The sequence below is a fragment of the Pinus tabuliformis genome, chromosome 1_1 (genome assembly GCF_031772625.1).
Source record: "Pinus tabuliformis cultivar Carrire ecotype Pingquan chromosome 1_1, CPIR1, whole genome shotgun sequence".
In the NCBI taxonomy this organism is placed as follows: Eukaryota; Viridiplantae; Streptophyta; class Pinopsida; order Pinales; family Pinaceae; genus Pinus; species Pinus tabuliformis.
Window position 1 is genome coordinate 660,053,425 of NC_142297.1, and position 8,991 is coordinate 660,062,415.

An 8,991-nucleotide genomic window follows, 5' to 3' on the forward strand; every position below is an offset into this window, starting at 1 on the left:
CTTTGTTCCAACAAGTATTTAAGACTATTATGATCTATTTTTACCTTAAAGTGTCTTCCCATTAGATAAGGGAACCATTGCTTCAGGGCATGTAGTATTACCAATATTTCCTTCTCACAAAAAGGTTTGTGTAAATACTTTCCCTTGATTGGATGACTTTCATAAGAAATGGATCTTCATTCTTGCATTAAAAGGGCACCAATGCCATTTTCTAAGGAATCATATTCCATGATAAAGGTTTTTGTGAAATCTGGTGTAGCTAATACCGACACTCAACACACTGCCTATTTAAGATGTTCAAAGGTCATAGTTGCTTCTGCAGTCCAAAGAAATGTATATTTCTTTAGTAATGTTGTTACAAGTGTTACTATTTTCCCATATTTCTTAACAAACTTGCATAATACGCTATCAAGCTGATAAATCCTCGAAGATGCTTTAAGGTTGTAGTAATTTTCCATTCCATGATATATTTAACTTTTTTATGGTCTACCTTAACACCCTCATGAGATAAAATATGACCCATATATTCCACTTCTTGAATCACAAAAAACCATTTGGAGGGTTTTTCATGCAATTTTTTTCCTCCAATAGTTTTAGCACCCTATCAACAAGTTGAACATGATATTTCCAAGAATTTTTATATATTAGTATATCATCAAAAAATACTAACACAGATTTTCTAAGGAAAGGTTTGAAAGTGGAATTCATCAAACCTTGAAACGTGGAAGGTGCATTAGTAAGGCCAAAAAATATGACCAAAAATTCATAATGAGCTTCATGAGTTCTAAATGTTGTTTTCAGAATGTCTTCTTTCTTCATTCTAACCTAATAATATCCTCAATTAAGATCCAACCTGGTGAAGTAAATTTCTCCATGTAGTTCATCCAACAATTCATCAATGACAGGAATGAGAAATTTATCTTTAATAGTGAGCTTGTTGAGCTCTCTATAATCCAAACACATACACCATGATCCATCCTTCTTGTGAACCAATGCTACTGGAGAAGACAAAAAAAAAATGGCTGGGTTGAATTATACCCACCTCTAGCATCTCTCGAACCATATTTTCAATTTCACTCTTATGGGAATAAGGATATCTATAAGGTTTTATATTTTAATAAGCACTTATTGGAATCAAGTGAATAACATGATCGTGATCACAAATAGGTGGGATACCTTTGGGAGTCTCAAATATCTTGGAATGATTGTCAAGGACACTTTGGATATCTCGAGAAATAGACGACTTAGATGTGTGAACATCTAGTGAGCATAATTGTGCAATTACTCCTCGTTCCTTCTTCAAAAGTTTTGTCATGCCATTAGAGTTGATCATATTCTAAAGTTTCCCTGTGATACCCATTAATTCAATTTCCTTTCCTTCCGATAAGAATTTCAAGAAAATTTCTTGAAAATTAAAATCTATCATCCCCAAAGATTGTAGCCATTGGACTCCTAATACAACATTACCACCACCCATTAGAATGGAAATCATTGGAATATTCAATACATATTCCCCCATGGTTAGATTGATATTTTGTCACTTCCCTGAGCAATTTATTGTTCCTCCATATGCAACCATCACTTGAAACTCTAGTGTTGGATATATAAAAAAATTCAGATCCTTCGATATCTTACAATGATTAAAATTATGGATACTACCTAAATCAATCACCATTATTACCTTTTTCTTCTTGATATACCCTTATATCTTGAGAGTTTGAGGGGTGGTAATTCCTACCAATGCATTACAAGATATGGTCAGATTCATTTCTTATTTTTCAGTAGCTGGGGTTGATTCCTGGTGTTTATCTTCTCCTTTTGATTTTTATTTTTAATTTTCTTCCTCGCCTTCACAATCTATGTAAAGTAATTTTTTCTTAGTAAAATTATAAACTTTAGTGTATTTTCTATCGCGTCTATAACAAATCCCCTTTTCTCTTTTTTCCTCCAATTGTTGTTGTGTCAACCTTGTAGGTTATGGGAGGCTAGGAGTGGCAACACTTCTATCTTTATAGTTGTCAGTGGTAGACTTCCTTGTTGTCATAATTTTTCTTTCAACTTTTCGTGCCACTTTGAATACATTCTCCAATGAATTAGGTTATGAAATGTGAACCTCATGTTGGATGTTATCCTTTAAATTCCCTATGAAGACATCATATAGATTCTCCTCTAGATTGTCAGTTACCTTGATATTTAATATTTGGAAGTCCTCTATGTGCTCCCCAATTGAACCATTTTGTTCAAGATTTATCAATTGGATACAGAAGGTAATGCTCTTTATATCCTCATAATGTGCTATTAATTCCTTTTTAAAAATTGTCTAAGTGACAAGTGATTTACGAGAAAAAAATCCATTGATACCACACAAACTGATTGGGTTCTAAATATGAATATGAAATTCATACCTTTTGTGTGTGTTTCACATAATTTAGATCAAATAATTGCTCCATCTGTAGTATCCATGTTACTAAATCCTTGTCTTCAACCTTCTTCATATCAATATTTGGAATGTGTTTTGCCTTCAACCCAAAGTTGGAGTCTTCGAAATCTTGATTCACATTCCTTTTGTTTTCATCATGAGTTTCATGGCCTACATTGTCACCATTAGGAAACCTTTCTTGTAGCAACTTTATCAAACCTTCCTTAAAACCTTCCATGTTCCCTTTTAAACCATAAATGTCCCCTTTTATGTCTTATTTTATGTCTAGTTTTAAGCCCTTTATCATTTCTTCTAATTCATCCTTGCTTTCTCTTTGTGAGGGTGAAATTTGTTGCACTTGGTCCCTTAATTTTGATATAGCATATTTCATTTCTTCCTCTTCCTGCATCATAGTAGAGTTTTCTAAGGGCCTAATGGGTGTAGATTTTTTTGTTTGGAAGGAATTTTGAACCAATTAATGATATATATGCTTCACTATGCCCTTTGAATCATTCCAAATGGATTTTTCAAACAAAAGTTATGAAAATTAAAAATGCACACCTCTTAGAACTTGATTTTGAGCTTGTTGATAAGGATGATCTTGAAACTATTGTGTCTCTATGATTTTGGCTTCCCAATGTCTGAAATTGTGTCTTGTAGTATACCTATGTGTCATCTTGCCAACCCCACTAATTATATTGAGATTGGATTTTTTAAGATAAAATTATTTTGATTCTCCCACGATGACCTAATTATGAATTGGTTCAGTAGATAAAACTTGTATGAGATGCCATGTGTCACAGTTTTAAACTTCATCCCTAAAACTCGTACCCAAGAAACTACAATCTATTTGTCTCATTTTATTTTTACAAAATTCAAATCTGATGCTCGAAGATAAATTTATGACGATTTTCCCTGCAACATTTGTTTGAGACTGAATTCTAGAGCATGTAAAAACCCTAACTTCATGGGACCATATATCCACAAATATAGTGAAATAGTGTCCGAAATTGTAACCATATGTTCATAAAGATTTCATCTTCACACGGTATCAATTTCACAGTCTAAATCTTTGCAAAAAGAGGTTATAACAAAAAATTCCATGATGACCCAGTTGAAGAAGCAAACCCTAGGATCAAGAGCTCTGATACCAAATGTTATGTATCCAGATCAAAATAACACATAAACATAAGAAACTACAGTTCAAAGACTAGATAATAAGCCACTTTGAGGGGGAACCTCCCTTTACATCACATAAATGAACAATTCTTGGATGATCCAAATGACAAGACTTCCTTGGTATATATAGGAGTCTAAAGGATAAAAATATAATGAGAGCCTGCATAACAATAATAATCTAAGGTAACAACAATAAAAATAGTGGTATTCTATGGGGAACACAATAAAAATATAGGGATTACACTAGTATTATAGGGGCCTAACATTGAGGGTGAGCTGCAAGAGCCACTAAGTTGAAAATATCACTATAGATGTACTAGGAGTAGTACGTGAAGTTCATTTGAGTAGAAAGAAAAATGAACACGTAAATTGAAGTAAATATGGTTTCATAAATAAAGACAGGTATGAAAGAATATTTGGCAGGAAAAATGAAAAGAAGGTTAACATCAAATTTTGTGAAGGAAAGTTGTATGTTAGGAGGTCAAAGATGATAATAGTGAATAGGATCAACCGAGGGACTGCAAGATCAATAGTAGCATGTGTTTAGGGAGAGTTGATTGCTCAAGCAAACATAAAATGAAAAATTTGCAAATCTTATATGTTTTGTCTTATTGAATTTATATAAGTGGTAGAAACAATTAGGTTCAGTTGTCATGAGCATTAGCAGCCTATCATATTAAGGAAATGAGAGATGGCATTAGATCACAACAAATGATAGAAAATTTCTTGTTTTTTGATACCTTAAGGCAATAAGACATCAAAAAGGTGTATTACTTAAGTAGAGCCAAGATTCTAGAACAATGACCCGATCTAAGAATTATTGTCAATCTATTAGTTGATGGCCCTAAGAAACAAAAAATATCCAAAATTTGACATCATGTCTCTTGGGATCTCGAGGCATAGGAACCTCGAAAGTAATGTTTCTAAGTTCCAAGGATCATTGAAGTACAAGATCTATAAATAAGTTCTTAGACCCGTCCTGTGACTCGACAATTAATGGACTTGAGAGACAAATCTTTGTTCGTATGTAGATGTCCCATCTATCGGGTTATCAACTATCGAGTTGGAGTATTGTAATAAAATGTGATACCGAGGATAATGTCGATATAGCAAGATCCAATATCTTGTGTCAGTTAATAGCATATGGTTGTGCACAACAAAATAGATAAGTGCCAAGTGCGTTGAGTTTAGGATTTTAAAAAATTTGTATTATAATAGAAAAGTGTCACCAAACAGGGGCTCAAAAATATTAGTGCCTATCGGTTAATTTGAGTTCCAAGCCACGATCACATGTTTGAATAAGATTTAATCCCAATTAATAAGATTAAATCATCAAGAATAGTACAATTTTGGGGAGAACAAAGTGAAAATTCAAGGACAATGACATGGTAATATTGCATTGATATCAGTTAATTTTAGTCAATGGGGGAGAATAATGGGCAGTGTTCTATATCCTTTTATGGGAAGCACAGTCAGAGAGCATGTACTCATTGATTTCAAAATTGGAGAGTAAGCATACATTAGAGATATTGAAGATGGAGAGTGATCAACCATCAACAGTAAGGGGGGAGAGTGAGTAGACATTTGTAGTTTCTTCATCTTGATGGAGGATGTGTTTCCATCAATGGCATGTTTGGTGGTGTTACCGTTAATTCCAAGGGAGGAGATCATTAAGAAATTTGGAAATGGTTTTCATTGATGTCAAGTGTTGTCACTAGTGACAAGTTATTTCAAGTTCAAGGGGATCTTGTTGAGGTGTCATGCATAATCCTTATGGTGCCATTTAGTTGTTGGTTGAGAAGACTATATTTGAAGGAAATTTTCATGTAAGTACTTTGTTCAAAAGCACATGCCAATTCCTTAGTTGGATAGACCTCTCAAATAACTTTCCAATGGTATATGGCACTTTTCCTAACTCCCAAGTAAGAAGAAATATTTAGTTGAAAATCAATCATGGTTCCTAAAAGCTCTTGGTTCCAAAGGAACCGATACAATGCCAAAGTCCAATAGTGAACCCAAAAGGACCACAATAGTTGGATCCCTTTTCAGTTTATCAATTATGTTTATCACTCAAAGGATTCTATCATCTTGTATCATCAAAGATGACAACTCGAAGAATTATGAAAGATGTGAATAGATTACAAGACAAAGAAATAGATGGCTCGCCTTGTCAGCAACAAGTTTTGAGGAAAAATATTTTCTGAAGAGGAGTTATGAATATAATAATATAAATAATATAAATAATCATAATCATAATAATGATTAATAAAATAATAATTAGTTATTGAAGAGATATGTACCAAAGGACATGAATATTTGTGAAGGGGCACCTTGCCAAGACACAAGTGACATATCAACCAGTTTGAAAATCCATATCACGCAGACCAAAAACAAGTGACTTATATTCCAAATAATATTGATGCCACCATAATGCAATCTTGTGATAACAATTCATCTTAAATTTCTAGTCATCATAAGATTTCACAGAGGATTGATTAGTATGGTTATATCCCTTCTCAGTTCAACAATTTTTTTTATTACTCAAAGGATCCTATCATCTTGTATCATCGAAGACAACAACTCAAATAATTCCAAAATATGTGAATAGATTACAAGACAAAGACACAGATGCCATGCCTTTTCAACAATAAGATTTGAGGACCAAGATTTTTTCAAGAGGAAGGCAATGTTATGAATATAATACTATAAATAATAATAATCATAATAATGATTAAGAAAAATAGTTATTGAAGATACATGTCCCAAATTACATGACTATTCATGAAGGGGGCACCTGGCCTAGTATATAAGCAGGGTCCTTATTTCTAACCAATCATATTCTAAGAGATATTCTTCATTCCTACATTTATATAATATATTCTTATCCCTAAAATGGATTCTTTATTATATTCCAAATATCTTAGATTATTGATATGAGTATATGGACTTTATTCATTACACTTAATCATAGGGAGCTAGGTTGTAGCACCCAAGTGTTTGAATAAGGTGTTAAGGTGACCAAGTATCAGACCCTGGCACGATCCTAATTACCAACTCCTTGTGATTCCTGACATCCCAGTTATGATAATAGAAAGTTAACTACTGTGAAATTTCCAATTTATAGGGTTGATTAATTGACAGATCATATTTATTATTAGGTTTGGTTTCCCTTCCAATGACTCCCAATATATGAACAAGTCACGACCTCGATGTCGACGATGAAATGACAACTAACGCAATTTTTTCTAAGTTTATGTTTCAGTGATGTGAATGGCTTTGATTTTATTCTTCCACATCCATCATGAATTGATATTTAGGTTGACAATTTGAGGCAACAAGTGTGGCTCATCATCTAGACAAAAATGAGCGGTATGATCTGGTGTAGCAGTACAAATTGGTAAGAGGTCAATGATCAAAAGATAAAAATATTAACAAAATCCCTAGAAATAGGGGAAATAAATATACTAAAAGATAATAACTAATATTAGTGATATACTTATCAAAATTTAATAAAAATAATAAGGGGTGAAGCTAAAAAATAAAAAATAATCCTTAAACCAAAGAATAAATCAACAATTATAACTAAAGTTTTGAAATAGGCTAACTATACCTTAATTAATAAGTAAAAGAATTATAAAAGAGTATTTAATTTTGATATTGTTTATATTATAATTTCATTACTTATTAATTAAGGTTATTAATATAGTTAACTTATATCAAAACTTTAGTTATAATTATTGATTTATTTTCTTTAATTTTTGAGAGTCAGTCTGAGTTTTGTGTCTGAGTCAGGTATCTCTCCTGCTCTGCATTTGCAGACAACACGTCTGATCTGCTTGCACCACGAGAAGAACTCAATTCCTTAGGTGATTTGGAAGCCTACGCATCAGTGTGCTTGGCACTGGTGAGAACCTAAAGTGGCTGAATCATTTACAAACTGATAGACTCTCTAAATGATTTAGCCACTTTAGGTTCTCACCAGTGCCGAGCACACTGATGCACAGGCTTCCAAATCACCTAAGGACTTGAGTTCTTCTCGTGGTGCAAGCAGATCAGATGTGATGTCCGCAGATGCAGAGCAGGAGAGATACTCGACTCAGACACAAAACTCAGACTGACTCTCTATGAAACTCTAAATGTCGATGCCTTGGTAATGAGCCATACCCTCCTTATATAGGAAATGAGGGGGGGACAAACCTCACTATAGGACATCCGTGACTTGTCCTAAAAGTGGAAGGAATCAATACTTTCGGATAAGACTGAGACGACGTCCGCACAAAGATTCCAGTCCAAGGGATGGAATAGTTTCTTTCAGGTAACGTCAAAGTAAATCGTACTGGTAGATTTCTATCTGAGATCAACATTATTTCTAGGCCCCATGCACTAGGCCGACCAAAACAAAGTGGATGCTTTTTCCGTAAAAGCCCATGGGAAAGACTGGGCCCCATCAAGCATTGGGCCGACTGAACAAAGTGGATACTTTTTCATAAAATTCCACGAGAAAAGAATATTTACACAGTGAATGCTTTGGAACAGCAAAGCTCACGGGAAACTGGCCACGGTTAAGCCCTTGTGACTGGTACTTATTACAATGATCAAAATACAGTTAAATCAGGGAATCTATCTCTTCTATACAGTAAGTCATCACAGGCTTTGGTGTAAATCCTGCGGACTATCATTGGCTTCCCTAAGATAATTTGATGTTGTACTTTGGTTAAGACTAACCATTCTAGATGTTGCCTCATATATTCTTGGAGTGAATAATTTATTCTATGAAATGGATCCCACTCCTTAACTGTCATTTCTTTGACAGTTTTATAAATGGTATGAAAACATTCTCCAATTCCATGTTCAGGGCACCATTCACAGTATTTTCTTTCATATTCTTCATGGTACACAGGGTCCATAGCAGTTCTGCACACTCCATAGTCATTCCACCAATCTCGAAACCACTGGCACTGCTGATTTCTCTGGGAAGCTGCTAATGTGCTGAATTTCAACTTTGTATAATGAGTCTCTTCTTTGTCGTCGACATTAAGGAAATCCCACCATAATCTTTTATAACCTGCAAAATCATAGACAGTGTCAGGAAAAATGATCTTGGGATCATTTCTGGGCCATCTTGCACATGGCTGGACCGGCCAATGACCTTGCTCATTCCAAAGATCCCTGGTCCGATAAATACAAAAGTATTTTTCATAGATGCCCGTACTGCGTCCTCCATGGCACCAAATGCCAGCAATATCATGAAAGTTTTGTTCGAGGGCTTGATGTGCAATCCCAGCATCTCTTTTAGCTTTATCGTATATCATGTCATGGATCCACTTGCGACCCTTAGGGTACACTTTTCTTTCAGGTACAAAGTGTTGGATGTCAGTGTGGGGCTGCAAATT